Source organism: Pholcus phalangioides, unplaced genomic scaffold (assembly GCF_987345545.1).
Source record: "Pholcus phalangioides strain wild (caught in Gottingen) unplaced genomic scaffold, Ppha-v1.0 ptg000049l_1, whole genome shotgun sequence".
Taxonomy (NCBI): domain Eukaryota; kingdom Metazoa; phylum Arthropoda; class Arachnida; order Araneae; family Pholcidae; genus Pholcus; species Pholcus phalangioides.
The window spans coordinates 31,191-49,007 of NW_028301633.1; the positions used below are offsets into that span (position 1 = coordinate 31,191).

Sequence of the window (17,817 nt, forward strand, 5' to 3'; positions counted from 1 at the left end):
CCTTGACTTAAAATGTAAAACAAAATTAGATTTTTGAGTGATTATTTTTTATTATATTACGATATAACGATAATAAATCTACACCCCCGATCCCAACACCATGGCTTAAATTCATTTCGAGCGGGAATTATAAAAGAAAATTAGAATAGACCAATCGAATAGCAGTATTCCGCAAGTGTACAATCAGGACGCTGCATTAGTATCTCACACAGGCTCACAGCTTCATGCTGACCACAACGTTTGAAGTTAACAGACGTACTTCTTCTGCTGACCAACTGAGCGTTAAGATTTGGTAATCAACCCAAGTGGGAAACTCGGTCAGCATGACTAGTGGTTAAATTTTCCTCTGAAGACGGCACCCATTGGTGTTGAAATGCATTAGGACTTTTTATTTTCGTGTATCTGCCTTATTCGTTGGTGTCTTCTTAATAAATTCTGTATCGCTCCCTTTTTTTAAAAAGTTGTGTAATTTAGCCCTGTTGGTTTAGTTTTCTTGCTTTTAAACTGTAATATTGTGGTCTACAAACTTCAATATACCCATCTTCTTGACTGGAAGAGAGACAGGGACAGAGAATATTCTCTCAAAGGACTACTATTATAAATTACTAGAGAATATTCTTATCAAAAATAATTATTATACAAAAATAATTATTCTCAAGTTATTTATCAAGATTATTTATTATAATACATGTTATTACATATATTCTAGATAATACTCTATAGAAAGATTTCGGTAACTGAAGAATATTCTCATCAAGGAGAGAATATTTTCTGGAAGGACTATTATTAACTTCAGAATAATTCTTATTATCTATAAGAATATCCCCCAGTAATTTATGAAAGTAGTCCTTCCAGAGAATATTCTCAAGGATATTATATGTAACTATATTATAAATAAGAGGAGAATATTCTCATCAAGAACTTATAAGAATATTCTGTAGTAATATTCTAATTATAATTCTAATAATTATAATAGTAATCCTAGCAGAGAATATTCTCTGAAAGATTATTCTCGAAAATTTTACATCTCTAATGATTATGTTGTCCTGGGGTATCACCTTCCCATGGCAATGGCAAAGCTGAACATTTATCACTACTGACAAGCTTTAAGCCCATGTTGGCATGTCTGTATATAAAAATATATTATGTATGAAATATAAAGCATAAGTTGATGCAACTATGTTTTTCTCTTTATAGTCTGCACCAGCAAAAAAAAAAAAAAAAAAAATGTAAAAACTATATCCTATTTCCTGTTATGTTGTGTGTTTGCAGCTTGCAGAGAATAAGTAAGTTTGTTTTCTAAATGCATGAATTAATTGATTATACAACTCTTTATTGCATTCCCAGTTCAATTATTTTATGTTTACATATCCCAATATTGTTTTGCACTATACATGACAAGAATGAAAGAATGGAGGGAGCATTGCATTTACAAATCCAGTCATATCATGGCCATATTTTAAATTAAAATTGAATCAAACATACTCATTAAATACATTCTGACTCTTGTGTTATGTGCCACTTCTATACTTTACTCAATTGTTAAGCATACAAACAAATTTTAAAAACAATCAATATACACTCTTCAATCAAATCTTTTTAAACACTTGAATTGTGACTTAAACCGTTGTAAATGAACAAAAAGCAAAATTCACATTATGAAAAAAATTGTCTTGAAAGCCATTCAAAATAGGAATTATAACGAAATTTTACAAAACGGAACAGAAGGATAATTTAAGCAAAAGCCACTTAAAGTGTGAGATACTCAACACTAGTCCAACATCATTCTCTTTCAGACCTGCCAACTCTCAGGAGTCATGCGGGAGACTCCGGATTTTTAACCCTTCCTCCTCCTCTCTGGATTTGTTAAAATTTCTCCGGATTTTGGCAGAAAATATTTTCCGCCAGCTTTCACATTGCTGTGATGTCAATGACTACTGTCGTCGTTAGAGAAAACACCCATAGAGGGCAGCCGTGGGCATTTCTGTCGAACAGCCATAAAAAAAGGTATTGGTGATCGCATTTAAACAACTGGCAAAGACATGACTGTTTACTTAGCGTTTATCAGCAATCATTTATCAGGGGGATGACCTTGGTTGCCGAAATTCCTGTATAATCATTATTGTATTCCATTAACTGCCATGCAGTAAATAAACAGTTTTTTCATCAGCAGTTTTGTATTTTGAGGCTTTTAATTGTTTCCTCTGATTAAAAAAGGCGTCGGAAAGAAAATATAAAACTGTATGTAGATGTGATTTCTCTATTCTCTGCAGTGAAAGACTGACATTGAATTATTGGGACAGGCTCAGGGACAATGCAAAACCTGCCTACGGGGGGGGGGGGGATTTTTTCTTAATAGATGAAAAAAAATTTTTTTTTCTGTTAATCTTTTTCTTTCCAAAATGTTTGAATTTTTTTATAGGTCTATGGGGGGGGGGGGGGTACCCCTCTCCGGAGAATACTACAAGCCTGAAACATATATTTTCGTGACGTCACAATCCGGGTCCTACCGCGTACACGCTTCGCATTTAAGACACGCAACCAACATGTATTTTTTAACAATTGGAAAGAAAAATTGGCAATTTTTTTATTGCAATTATTACCTAGTATGATATACGGAAAACACTGAATGTTAAATTAATGAATAATAAAATTATAAAAAGAGATAATTTAACAATTATAAAAAAAGTAGAGGTTTCACAAAGTCTCTGCCAACACGTATTTCTAGGTGTTTTTTTTTGTTCCCAAACAAATATTTTTGAAAAATCAGGCAATATATATATTGACTTTTCATTTTTTTATTTATATGACTTATTATTAGAATTTGTATTTAAAATAAAAGGATACACAGGCAATGTACAAAAATAAAAAGAACAACATCATTAAAATATTTTTTATTCACTGTTTTTATTATCAATTCAAAGGGAAATTAGTTGCTGCTGTAAACATAAAATTTTTGTAAATGTTCAAATTTATTAATCTATGAGGGGGAACTTCGAAAACACATTTCAAAATTCTGATGGGATTTCACATTATGAAAAGTCTCTTGTTGCACTCATTTATAAAATTTCCATAAAATAAATTTTAGTTTCTAATTTTAAATGGTGAATTGTGAACACTTAGAAATAAATATTCAACTAAAATTCCGAAAATGAAATAACATAGGGTCAATGTTTTTTTTTAAATATTAAGTTTCAAAATTAAAAAGACATATCTCCTGAAAAATTGAAAATATTTTTTCATGTCTACTCAAAATGCACACAGACACTTTTTTTTGAAAATACGAAAAATCGAAGAGTTCTTTTATGAGGTGTCATAACTTTTAGCATGGCAAAAACTATACTCTAGTAGAAATATTAAAAATACTATTTAAGTATTGATTTATTCTAAATTTTGTACACATGTTCTTGATTATATGTGCTATCCTATGCTGGTATAAAGTTTTACGTATCTTAGATACTTAATTTTTTGTAAATTTAAAAAAAAAAATTCATTAAAAACAGCTTGCATGCATGATAAAATACATCAATGTAATTGAATAAAAATTGATTGAAAATAAAGGAAACTTTTCAATTCATGAAATGAAGCAAAAGGTTGAGATTTCATTGACTCAATTTCATGAATTGAACAGTTTCCTTTATTTTTAATCAATTGCATTGATGTCATGGTATTTTATCATGCTGTTTTAATACATTTTTTTTTTTTGAAAATTCACAAAAAATTAAGTATCTAAGATATGTGAAATTTTATACCAGCATAGGATAGCACATACAATCAAGAACACGTGTAAAAAATTTGGAATAAATTGATGGTTAAATAGTATTTTTAATGATATTTCTATTAGAGCATAGTTTTCCACAATGTTAAAAGGTACGAGACCCCTTAATTGAAGATTTGGTGTTAAAGTTATCATTTTTAGTTTTTATGTAACTATTCAGGAACACTTTAGATATGATTTTGATACAATCATGAGAGACTTACTTTGAATATTTCACCTTTGAATATTATACTGATGTCAAACTTTTAATTGAAGCTTTCTTATAAAATGTTCCAAGCTTAAAATAATAATTACACAAATTTTGGGCATTATCAAACCAACTAACTTCTTGATTTCAAGAAGTTCACAACTTCAGCACTTTTCGTGTTAGATGTTTCACTTTTGAATTCTGTACCTATGCTAGGACACCTACTTTTATGTAGCAATACTTGAAGTAATATGCATGAGGTAGTATCAGTTTATTTGAATTCCTCACAAAGCGATATGAAGCTGGATTGGTGAAATAAAATATTGATGTCCATAGTATCATTTCTGAGTAATAGTGAACAGCTTTCATAAAACTCAGTTCCAACTATTCATGCAGAAAGGATAAATTCACTTATTTTACCATGAAGTATATGCTGAGTTTTTTCCTACGAACCACTCATAAGAAGACTCAGCTGCAAGATGATTATTGAGCGAGACAGTGACACTCTTTGAATTGCTTTTCATTGATTTCATTATTTTTCCTTTGGTGACTTTCTTTTAATTGGTAACTTTGTTGTTCCTTTCTAAGTATGACGAGGGTTCCATTCAGTCTTTCGCTTCCCCTTGCAGTCTGACCTACCGCTGCAAACACAGCAGCACCGAGACACCTACAAGAAAATGAAATGTTATAGGTGTAGTATTTATAATATTCAGCATATAGGTAACAAAATTATTGAAATATAAAATATTCTGAATAGTGCAGGAATGCTTACACAGGGAAATCACAAACATTTAAATTTAATGGTTTAAAATGCAAGTTGAATTTGCAAACTATATTATTTATTTTAAAAGTAGCCTATCCCTTCATTTCACGCCACGCAGCACATTAATATTTGTATTTTTAATTAATTAGACCTGAGAAATGTGATTTACTTACTCAATATTTAAAAAAAAAAATGATGGTTATATATTGAATCTGAAAAATGTGCTCCCATGATTAAACAAGTGGATAAAAACTACTCTCAATGCAGGAGGAAATAAAATTTTGACACAAAAAAGCAGCGAACATATCTACTTTAAAATTAATTACGCAAAATAAAGTCAGAAAAAATAAATATTTCAGATGTATTGTCTGAATTGTGTGTACAAATGGCTACATATCTTTTTTTTGCCCGTCGTCTGATGATTATTGAAGTTCTCTGCTCCTTTTTACTATTATTTAAACGAAATTTCACCAGCTAATGTGTTACAACAAATAAAAAAGTAATAACTATAAGTAAATAGTAAAATAAATATTAAAAACTTGAAGAATTTAAATCAAATATGACGATAAATGCACGTGGCGTGATTCATTAAAAACATCCAAAATAGCCACGCTAAGGACCCGGATTGTGACGTCACAACCTCGGCGGAATGATACATTACGGCTTGTAATTCTAGGAGGCTTTGCATGTCTGCTTTTTCCTTGAGAGCTTCCTTCAGCAAGAAAACTTATTTCATTTTAAACTGAATTCCAAAGCAAAAAGCCAGACCTCTGAACCGAGGAAAAAGTCGCCAAAGTCGTGGCGGACCATACTGCATCTGTTCCATATCCAGTAGTCATGGCCTTAGGCACATACGACTGGCATTTTTTCAGAGCTCACTTTCTCAATCGTGGCCAGGGAAGTCTTTTTTTGATTGAGGATAAAAGTGTTTTACGATAAAGGGAATCCTGTATTGATGAGGTGATCCAGAACTATGTGTTTGTCTTTTAACAAGAGAATCTTGATTTCAGCAAGGATAATTTTCATATTAGATTTCAACAGGGACTAGTCCAGGACTAGCGTGTTCATATCCTTTGGACTTCACATTAAGTTATCTAGACAACTGAGTGTTGAAGAACCTGCTTATATTTGAAGCGACTAGGTAAGCAATAATAATTATTTTTTATACAATATCAAGTGGTTCTTAAATGATAGCCAACCACAGCTCCCACATTTTTCTAGCCATCGTTTATGCGTGGATCAGAATAGTTCAGATAAAGTACATTAAGCATACATCAATGCTTAAAATTCACAAACTCCCTAGGAGAAGCAATGCATACTTTAAAAAATACTGATATAGAAAAATTCATTCTATAAAATTTTATATTAATAGAAATCAAAAAAGTTCCATGCTGGGCAGCGACAACTTTGGTGCTAAATCAAGAGTAAAGGAAAAATAACGGTGGGAAAATTTATAAAAAAGGGAATTAAAGGGAAAAATAAAGGCAAAAATTAAAAAAAAAGCTTTGTTAGTAAAATAAAACCTATGAATGATTTGCAAGAAACTATTTTTCCTTTTATCTGCCTAAATACATTGCTGTGAGGTGTTGCGGTCATTGTACAGCTTGTATGCCAGAAGAGCACTGAAATTTTTTTTCACACGACTGACAATTTTGTCTTGAGCAGCCTAATTTTGGGGACTCCACATCATAGGTGAATGCAAAAAAGGGGGGGGGGCGATAATTCCCAACCTTTTAATGATAAATTTATTATTGGAGGTGTGCATTTGATACCCTTTCCACGAAAAGTCTTGTCTGATTATGCCAGCCATTATTCAAAAAAAATAATTGGTGGAAAGTGCTTTTTAAATGCTCAGAACTGATTCGCAATAACATGTAATTTAGTTCGTTATTTGAATTTTATATTCTAGTAATCATGATCAATTTCTTGGTTGTTTTTTAATGCTTATGTAGGCATTGCATTAGTGTAAGCACATAAAACAAAATTATGTTATTGTTATAAGTGCTGTCTTAGATAGCTTCGGGAATGCTGTAATAAAATTTCACCTCTGCCTAGAGGCCATGTAGGGGAGCAAAGAGGATCATGGTTTCTGTAACATTGGGGTTGACAGGGCTTTTGCCTGTTAGCCAGGGATTATTCTTAATACTTATAATTTTTGGCTTTTTACACATTACAAATTCACTATAGAGGACCCATGAAATGTTTGTTCCTTAAGCACTACTGTAGAATCTAATAAAGATACAGGGAATTTTCTTTTAGAAAACCTAATGTTACTAACATTCAAAAATTATCATTTATGAATTCAATCATAATGTCATATAGATATTCCCTTAATATTTTGAATTTAAAAAAAAAATTATTCACTTATGATCATCTGGAGGAGAGTGCAAGCCTTCTTTCTGTCCTATCCTGCATACGCTTATAGGTATGGGTGGTTCTTGGTTTGTAACACCAGGGCTATCATTTTGTGGAAGGGAAGTTTGGGATGCTTTCTCTCCCCTCACTTTAGAAAATACACTAGAAATGGTGTGTGTGTATATATATATATATATATACAGGATGTAGCCTATAGGGTATGGCATTTGACTGTCAAACTGTTGAACCTAGAGTTATACTTCCTAACAGGAAGTTTTTCTAATTAGCATGTACAACTCAGATAGGAATTGGACATTAGTTATTAAAATAAATTTTTATAAAATCCGTGAGGGCCTCCTGATATCAACCAAAAACATATTCTGCGTTTCTAAGTGCAATATTTACTGAGATATTTAAATTTAAAAAATTGAAGAAATTTGTAGGGAAAAAGCAGTGTTAATTTATTATTTTGGCATTGGGAGGGACAGGGCAACAACCTTTTAATTGGGACTATAAAAAGTTCCTAATTTTAATAAACAAAGCCTGGACACTAAAAATGCTCGAAATAGGCAGACACAAAGGCACTAAATAAAGCATTTATTTGGAAGGAAGAAAAAAATAACTTTAAAGAAAGGTATTAAGGGTCCAAAAACTGGCTGAAAAATTTTTAGCACTTAATCTGTGTTTTACTTATAGTATATAATAACTGCATTACATTAACCAAATTAAATTGATTTGAAATCCAAAATAAAATGTTACTAGATCCTCAGAATTAGGCCAATCCCAGGTCTACCATTGCTAGGTGCAGAGTCTGTATAGGATATCGCCTATGTGGCTCCCTCGAGTTTGTCGTTCGTTTATTGCATTATTTAGAATAGTTATCATTTCTATAGTTGAAACTGTTAGTCATAACCATTGTATCATGAATGCTATCATTATCACAACCATAATCACTATAAAAATAATCATGAAATCATCTTACACATTATAATCACTATTGCTGTATGCACTGACATGGCGCTGTACTAACAAGCTTTTCTACAACCTTGAAGATTCCCATTAGGTCCCTGGGTTAGATTTGGATAAAGAACACAAGTTCTTTGCCAACGAACCTGATGGGACTACTTAGGTCGGAATGACGATTATAATTCTATACGTGGTAAATTGCTGTATGGCAATATTACTAGAGTTGGTGTCATAAGCATCAACACAACCGCCATTATCACTGTTATCATCACCATTGCTGTTTCTGCCACACCCACGAGGACTGCTATTACCATCATCGTCATTGCCGTTTTGTGTTACAACCAAGAAGATTGCTATCACAATCATTATCACCACTACCATAACATGCACACAACAAATATAATCATCATAAACATCAAAATCTCTTTTATAAATGCCTTGTGACGTCATGGTAAGATGCTCAGCTACAAGCTTGAAGGTATCCATCAGGTCCGCGGGTTAGATTTGGATAAAGAACACATAAGTTCTTTGCCAACGAACCTGAGGTGACCACTTATAAATGGAATCTTCATTCTGACCTAACTCTACACGTGGTAAATTGCTGTATGGCAATATTACTGGAGTTAGTGTAAAAGCATCAACACAACCGCCATTATCACTGTTATCATCACCATTGTCATTGCTGTTTCTGCCGCACCCACGAGGACTGCTATTACAAATCATCGTCATTGCCGTTTTGTGTTACAACCAAGAAGATTGCTATTACAATCATTATCACCACTACCATAACATGCACACTGCACACAACAAATATAATCATCATAAACATCAAAATCTCTTTTATAAATGCCTTGTGACGTCATGGTAAGATGCTCAGCTACATGCTTGAAGGTTTCCATCAGGTCCGCGGGTTAGATTTGGATAAAGAACACATAAGTTCTTTGCCAACGAACCTGAGGCGACCACTTATAAATGGAATCTTCATTCTGACCTTACTCTACACGTGGTAAATTGCTGTATGGCAATATTACTGGAGTTAGTGTAAAAGCATCAACACAACCGCCATTATCACTGTTATCATGACCATTGTCATTGCCGTTTTGTGTTACAACCAAGAAGATTGCTATTACAATCATTATCACCACTACCATAATATGCATACAACAAATATAATCATCATAAACTTGAAAATCTCTATTATAAATGCCTTGTGACGTCATGGTAAGATGCTCAGCTACATGCTTGAAGGTTTCCATCAGGTCCGCAGGTTAGATTTGGATAAAAAACACAGAAGTTCTTTGCCAACGAACCTGAGGCGACCACTTATAAATGGAATCTTCATTCTGACCTTACTCTACACGTTTTAAATTTCTGTATAGCAATATTACTGGAGTTAGTGAAAAAGCATCAACACAACCGCCATTATCACTGCTATCATCACCATTGTCATTGCTGTTTCTGCCACACCCACGAGGACTGCTATTACCATCATCGTCATTGGCGTTTTGTGTTACAACCAAGAAGATTGCTATTACAATGATTATCACCACTCCCATAACATGCACACAACAAATTACTAAACATCATAACATCATCATAAAACATCATAAACATCAAAATATCTTTTATAAGTGCCTTGTGACGTCATGGTAAGATGCTCAGCTACAAGCTTGAAGGTTTCCATCAGGTCCGCGGGTTAGATTTGGATAAAGAACACATAAGTTCTTTGCCAACGAACCTGAGGCGACCACTTAGGTCAGAATGAAGATTCCATTTATAACTCTACACGTGGTAAATTGCTGTATGGCAATATTACTGGAGTTAGTGTAAAAGCATCAACACAACCGCCATTATCACTGTTATCATCACCATTGCTGTTTCTGCCACAACCATGAGGACTGCTATTACCATCATCGTCATTGCCGTTTTGTGTTACAACCAAGAAGATTGCAATTACAATCATTATCACCACTACCATAACATGCACACTGCACACAACAAATATAATCGTCATAAATATCAAAATCTCTTTTATAAATGCCTTGTGACGTCATGGTAAGATGCTCAGCTACATGCTTGAAGGTTTCCATCAGGTCCGCATGTTAGATTTGGATAAAAAACACAGAAGTTCTTTGCCAACGAACCTGAGGCGACCACTTATAAATGGAATCTTCATTCGGACCTAACTCTACACGTGGTAAATTGCTGTATGGCAATATTACTGGAGTTAGTGTAAAAGCATCAACACAACCGCCATTATCACTGTTATCATCACCATTGTCATTGCTGTTTCTGCCACACCCACGAAGACTGCTATTACCATCATCGTCATTGCCGTTTTGTGTTACAACCAAGAAGATTGCTATTACAATCATCATCACTACCATGACATGCACACAACAAATATAATCATCATAAACATCAAAATCTCTTTTATAAATGCCTTGTGACGTCATGGTAAGATGCTCAGCTACAAGCTTGAAGGTATCCATCAGGTCCGCAGGTTAGATTTGGATAAAGAACACAGAAGTTCTTTGCCAACGAACCTGAGGCGACCACTTATAAATGGAATCTTCATTCTGACCTTGCTCTACACGTGGTAAATTGCTGTATGGCAATATTACTGGAGTTAGTGGAAAAGCCTGAACACAACCGCCATTATCACTGTTATAATCACCATTGTCATTGCTGTTTCTGCCACACCCACGAAGACTGCTATTACCATCATCGTCATTGCCGTTTTGTGTTACAACCAAGAAGATTGCTATTACAATCATTATCACCACTACCATAACATGCACACAACAAATATAATCATCATAAACATCAAAATCTCTTTGATAAATGCCTTGTGACGTCATGGTAAGATGCTCAGCTACAAGCTTGAAGGTTTCCATCAGGTCCGCGGGTTAGATTTGGATAAAGAACACAGATAAGTTCTTTTCCAACGAACCTGAGGCGGCCACTTATAAATGGAATCTTCATTCTGACCTAACTCTACACGTGGTAAATTGCTGTATGGCAATTATTACTGGAGTTAGTGTAAAAGCATCAACACAACCGCCATTATCACTGTTATCATCACCATTGTCATTGCTGTTTCTGCCACACCCACGAGGACTGCTATTACCATCATCGTCATTGCAGTTTTGTGTTACAACCAAGAAGATTGCTATTACATTGATTATCATCACTCCCATAACATGCACACAACAAATATAATCATCATAAACATCAAAATCTCTTTTATAAATGCCTTGTGACGTCATGGTAAGATGCTCAGCTACAAGCTTGAAGGTTTCCATCAGGTCCGCGGGTTAGATTTGGATAAAGAACACAGAAGTTCTTTGCCAACGAACCTGAGGCGACCACTTATAAATGGAATCTTCATTCTGACCTTACTCTACACGTGGTAAATTGCTGTATGGCAATATTACTGGAGTTAGTGGAAAAGCCTGAACACAACCGCCATTATCACTGTTATCATCACCATTGTCATTGCTGTTTCTGCCACACCCACGAGGACTGCTATTACCATCATCGTCATTGCCGTTTTGTGTTACAACCAAGAAGATTGCTATTACATTGATTATCATCACTCCCATAACATGCACACAACAAATATAATCATCATAAACATCAAAATCTCTTTTATAAATGCCTTGTGACGTCATGGTAAGATGCTCAGCTACAAGCTTGAAGGTTTCCATCAGGTCCGCGGGTTAGATTTGGATAAAGAACACAGAAGTTCTTTGCCAACGAACCTGAGGTGACCACTTATAAATGGAATCTTCATTCTGACCTTACTCTACACGTGGTAAATTGCTGTATGGCAATATTACTGGAGTTAGTGGAAAAGCCTGAACACAACCGCCATTATCACTGTTATCATCACCATTGTCATTGCTGTTTCTGCCACACCCACGAGGACTGCTATTACCATCATCGTCATTGCCGTTTTGTGTTACAACCAAGAAGATTGCTATTACAATCATTATCACCACTACCATAACATGCACACAACAAATATAATCATCATAGACATCAAAATCTCTTTTATAAATGCCTTGTGACGTCATGGTAAGATGCTCAGCTACAAGTTTGAAGGTTTCCATCAGGTCCGCGGGTTAGATTTGGATAAAGAACACATAAGTTCTTTGCCAACGAACCTGAGGTGACCACTTATAAATGGAATCTTCATTCTGACCTAACTCTACACGTGGTAAATTGCTGTATGGCAATATTACTGGAGTTAGTGTAAAAGCATCAACACAACCGCCATTATCACTGTTATCATCACCATTGCTGTTTCTGCCACAACCATGAGGACTGCTATTACCATCATCGTCATTGCCGTTTTGTGTTACAACCAAGAAGATTGCAATTACAATCATTATCACCACTACCATAACATGCACACTGCACACAACAAATATAATCGTCATAAATATCAAAATCTATTTTATAAATGCCTTGTGACGTCATGGTAAGATGCTCAGCTACAAGCTTGAAGGTTTCCATCAGGTCCGCAGGTTAGATTTGGATAAAAAACACAGAAGTTCTTTGCCAACGAACCTGAGGCGACCACTTATAAATGGAATCTTCATTCTTACCTTACTCTACACGTGGTAAATTGCTGTATGGCAATATTACTGGATTTAGTGGAAAAGCCTGAACACAACCGCCATTATCACTGTTATCATCACCATTGTCATTGCTGTTTCTGCCGCACCCACGAGGACTGCTATTACAAATCATCGTCATTGCCGTTTTGTGTTACAACCAAGAACATTGCTATTACAATCATTATCACCCCTACCATAATATGCATACAACAAATATAATCATCATAAACTACAAAATCTCTATTATAAATGCCTTGTGACGTCATGGTAAGATGCGCAGCTACATGCTTGAAGGTTTCCATCAGGTCCGCAGGTTAGATTTGGATAAAAAACACAGAAGTTCTTTGCCAACGAACCTGAGGCGACCACTTATAAATGGAATCTTCATTCTGACCTAACTCTACACGTGGTAAATTGCTGTATGGCAATATTACTGGAGTTAGTGTAAAAGCATCAACACAACCGCCATTATCACTGTTATCATCACCATTGTCATTGCTGTTTCTGCCACACCCACGAGGACTGCTATTACCATCATCGTCATTGCCGTTTTGTGTTACAACCAAGAAGATTGCTATTACAATCATTATCACCACTACCATAACATGCACACAACAAATATAATCATCATAAACATCAAAATCTCTTTGATAAATGCCTTGTGACGTCATGGTAAGATGCTCAGCTACAAGCTTGAAGGTTTCCATCAGGTCCGCGGGTTAGATTTGGATAAAGAACACAGATAAGTTCTTTTCCAACGAACCTGAGGCGGCCACTTATAAATGGAATCTTCATTCTGACCTAACTCTACACGTGGTAAATTGCTGTATGGCAATTATTACTGGAGTTAGTGTAAAAGCATCAACACAACCGCCATTATCACTGTTATCATCACCATTGTCATTGCTGTTTCTGCCACACCCACGAGGACTGCTATTACCATCATCGTCATTGCAGTTTTGTGTTACAACCAAGAAGATTGCTATTACATTGATTATCATCACTCCCATAACATGCACACAACAAATATAATCATCATAAACATCAAAATCTCTTTTATAAATGCCTTGTGACGTCATGGTAAGATGCTCAGCTACAAGCTTGAAGGTTTCCATCAGGTCCGCGGGTTAGATTTGGATAAAGAACACAGAAGTTCTTTGCCAACGAACCTGAGGCGACCACTTATAAATGGAATCTTCATTCTGACCTTACTCTACACGTGGTAAATTGCTGTATGGCAATATTACTGGAGTTAGTGGAAAAGCCTGAACACAACCGCCATTATCACTGTTATCATCACCATTGTCATTGCTGTTTCTGCCACACCCACGAGGACTGCTATTACCATCATCGTCATTGCCGTTTTGTGTTACAACCAAGAAGATTGCTATTACATTGATTATCATCACTCCCATAACATGCACACAACAAATATAATCATCATAAACATCAAAATCTCTTTTATAAATGCCTTGTGACGTCATGGTAAGATGCTCAGCTACAAGCTTGAAGGTTTCCATCAGGTCCGCGGGTTAGATTTGGATAAAGAACACAGAAGTTCTTTGCCAACGAACCTGAGGTGACCACTTATAAATGGAATCTTCATTCTGACCTTACTCTACACGTGGTAAATTGCTGTATGGCAATATTACTGGAGTTAGTGGAAAAGCCTGAACACAACCGCCATTATCACTGTTATCATCACCATTGTCATTGCTGTTTCTGCCACACCCACGAGGACTGCTATTACCATCATCGTCATTGCCGTTTTGTGTTACAACCAAGAAGATTGCTATTACAATCATTATCACCACTACCATAACATGCACACAACAAATATAATCATCATAGACATCAAAATCTCTTTTATAAATGCCTTGTGACGTCATGGTAAGATGCTCAGCTACAAGTTTGAAGGTTTCCATCAGGTCCGCGGGTTAGATTTGGATAAAGAACACATAAGTTCTTTGCCAACGAACCTGAGGTGACCACTTATAAATGGAATCTTCATTCTGACCTAACTCTACACGTGGTAAATTGCTGTATGGCAATATTACTGGAGTTAGTGTAAAAGCATCAACACAACCGCCATTATCACTGTTATCATCACCATTGCTGTTTCTGCCACAACCATGAGGACTGCTATTACCATCATCGTCATTGCCGTTTTGTGTTACAACCAAGAAGATTGCAATTACAATCATTATCACCACTACCATAACATGCACACTGCACACAACAAATATAATCGTCATAAATATCAAAATCTATTTTATAAATGCCTTGTGACGTCATGGTAAGATGCTCAGCTACAAGCTTGAAGGTTTCCATCAGGTCCGCAGGTTAGATTTGGATAAAAAACACAGAAGTTCTTTGCCAACGAACCTGAGGCGACCACTTATAAATGGAATCTTCATTCTTACCTTACTCTACACGTGGTAAATTGCTGTATGGCAATATTACTGGATTTAGTGGAAAAGCCTGAACACAACCGCCATTATCACTGTTATCATCACCATTGTCATTGCTGTTTCTGCCGCACCCACGAGGACTGCTATTACAAATCATCGTCATTGCCGTTTTGTGTTACAACCAAGAACATTGCTATTACAATCATTATCACCCCTACCATAATATGCATACAACAAATATAATCATCATAAACTACAAAATCTCTATTATAAATGCCTTGTGACGTCATGGTAAGATGCGCAGCTACATGCTTGAAGGTTTCCATCAGGTCCGCAGGTTAGATTTGGATAAAAAACACAGAAGTTCTTTGCCAACGAACCTGAGGCGACCACTTATAAATGGAATCTTCATTCTGACCTAACTCTACACGTGGTAAATTGCTGTATGGCAATATTACTGGAGTTAGTGTAAAAGCATCAACACAACCGCCATTATCACTGTTATCATCACCATTGTCATTGCTGTTTCTGCCACACCCACGAGGACTGCTATTACCATCATCGTCATTGCCGTTTTGTGTTACAACCAAGAAGATTGCTATTACAATCATTATCACCACTACCATAACATGCACACAACAAATATAATCATCATAAACATCAAAATCTAATTGATAAATGCCTTGTGACGTCATGGTAAGATGCTCAGCTACAAGCTTGAAGGTATCCATCAGGTCCGCGGGTTAGATTTGGATAAAGAACACATAAGTTCTTTGCCAACGAACCTGAGGTGACCACTTATAAATGGAATCTTCATTCTGACCTAACTCTACACGTGGTAAATTGCTGTATGGCAATATTACTGGAGTTAGTGTAAAAGCATCAACACAACCGCCATTATCACTGTTATCATGACCATTGTCATTGCCGTTTTGTGTTACAACCAAGAAGATTGCTATTACAATCATTATCACCACTACCATAATATGCATACAACAAATATAATCATCATAAACTTGAAAATCTCTATTATAAATGCCTTGTGACGTCATGGTAAGATGCTCAGCTACATGCTTGAAGGTTTCCATCAGGTCCGCAGGTTAGATTTGGATAAAGAACACAGAAGTTCTTTGCCAACGAACCTGAGGCGACCACTTATAAATGGAATCTTCATTCTGACCTTGCTCTACACGTGGTAAATTGCTGTATGGCAATATTACTGGAGTTAGTGGAAAAGCCTGAACACAACCGCCATTATCACTGTTATAATCACCATTGTCATTGCTGTTTCTGCCACACCCACGAAGACTGCTATTACCATCATCGTCATTGCCGTTTTGTGTTACAACCAAGAAGATTGCTATTACAATCATTATCACCACTACCATAACATGCACACAACAAATATAATCATCATAAACATCAAAATCTCTTTGATAAATGCCTTGTGACGTCATGGTAAGATGCTCAGCTACAAGCTTGAAGGTTTCCATCAGGTCCGCGGGTTAGATTTGGATAAAGAACACAGATAAGTTCTTTTCCAACGAACCTGAGGCGGCCACTTATAAATGGAATCTTCATTCTGACCTAACTCTACACGTGGTAAATTGCTGTATGGCAATATTACTGGAGTTAGTGTAAAAGCATCAACACAACCACCATTATCACTGTTATCATCACCATTGTCATTGCTGTTTCTGCCACACCCACGAGGACTGCTATTACCATCATCGTCATTGCAGTTTTGTGTTACAACCAAGAAGATTGCTATTACAATCATTATCACCACTACCATAACATGCACACAACAAATATAATCATCATAGACATCAAAATCTCTTTTATAAATGCCTTGTGACGTCATGGTAAGATGCTCAGCTACAAGCTTGAAGGTTTCCATCAGGTCCGCGGGTTAGATTTGGATAAAGAACACAGAAGTTCTTTGCCAACGAACCTGAGGCGACCACTTATAAATGGAATCTTCATTCTTACCTTACTCTACACGTGGTAAATTGCTGTATGGCAATATTACTGGATTTAGTGGAAAAGCCTGAACACAACCGCCATTATCACTGTTATCATCACCATTGTCATTGCTGTTTCTGCCGCACCCACGAGGACTGCTATTACAAATCATCGTCATTGCCGTTTTGTGTTACAACCAAGAACATTGCTATTACAATCATTATCACCCCTACCATAATATGCATACAACAAATATAATCATCATAAACTACAAAATCTCTATTATAAATGCCTTGTGACGTCATGGTAAGATGCGCAGCTACATGCTTGAAGGTTTCCATCAGGTCCGCAGGTTAGATTTGGATAAAAAACACAGAAGTTCTTTGCCAACGAACCTGAGGCGACCACTTATAAATGGAATCTTCATTCTGACCTAACTCTACACGTGGTAAATTGCTGTATGGCAATATTACTGGAGTTAGTGTAAAAGCATCAACACAACCGCCATTATCACTGTTATCATCACCATTGTCATTGCTGTTTCTGCCACACCCACGAGGACTGCTATTACCATCATCGTCATTGCCGTTTTGTGTTACAACCAAGAAGATTGCTATTACAATCATTATCACCACTACCATAACATGCACACAACAAATATAATCATCATAAACATCAAAATCTAATTGATAAATGCCTTGTGACGTCATGGTAAGATGCTCAGCTACAAGCTTGAAGGTATCCATCAGGTCCGCGGGTTAGATTTG

General features: G+C 35.7%; 1 long non-coding RNA gene across 3 annotated transcripts in view; it reads left to right on the forward strand.

Moving 5' to 3' along the window:
- Positions 1–1,201: 1,201 nt before the first annotated feature.
- Positions 1,202–17,817, forward strand: part of LOC149063735 (uncharacterized) — a 60,157-nt gene continuing 43,541 nt past the window's right edge. The window contains exons 1-2 of one of the 3 annotated variants that reach the window (XR_016196103.1): positions 1,202–1,286; positions 5,760–5,869. This is a non-coding gene — a long non-coding RNA (uncharacterized LOC149063735). Of the gene's footprint in view, positions 1,287–4,025; positions 5,870–17,817 lie in introns of those variants that run through there. The other 2 variants (XR_016196104.1, XR_016196102.1) reach the window with 2 other exon arrangements.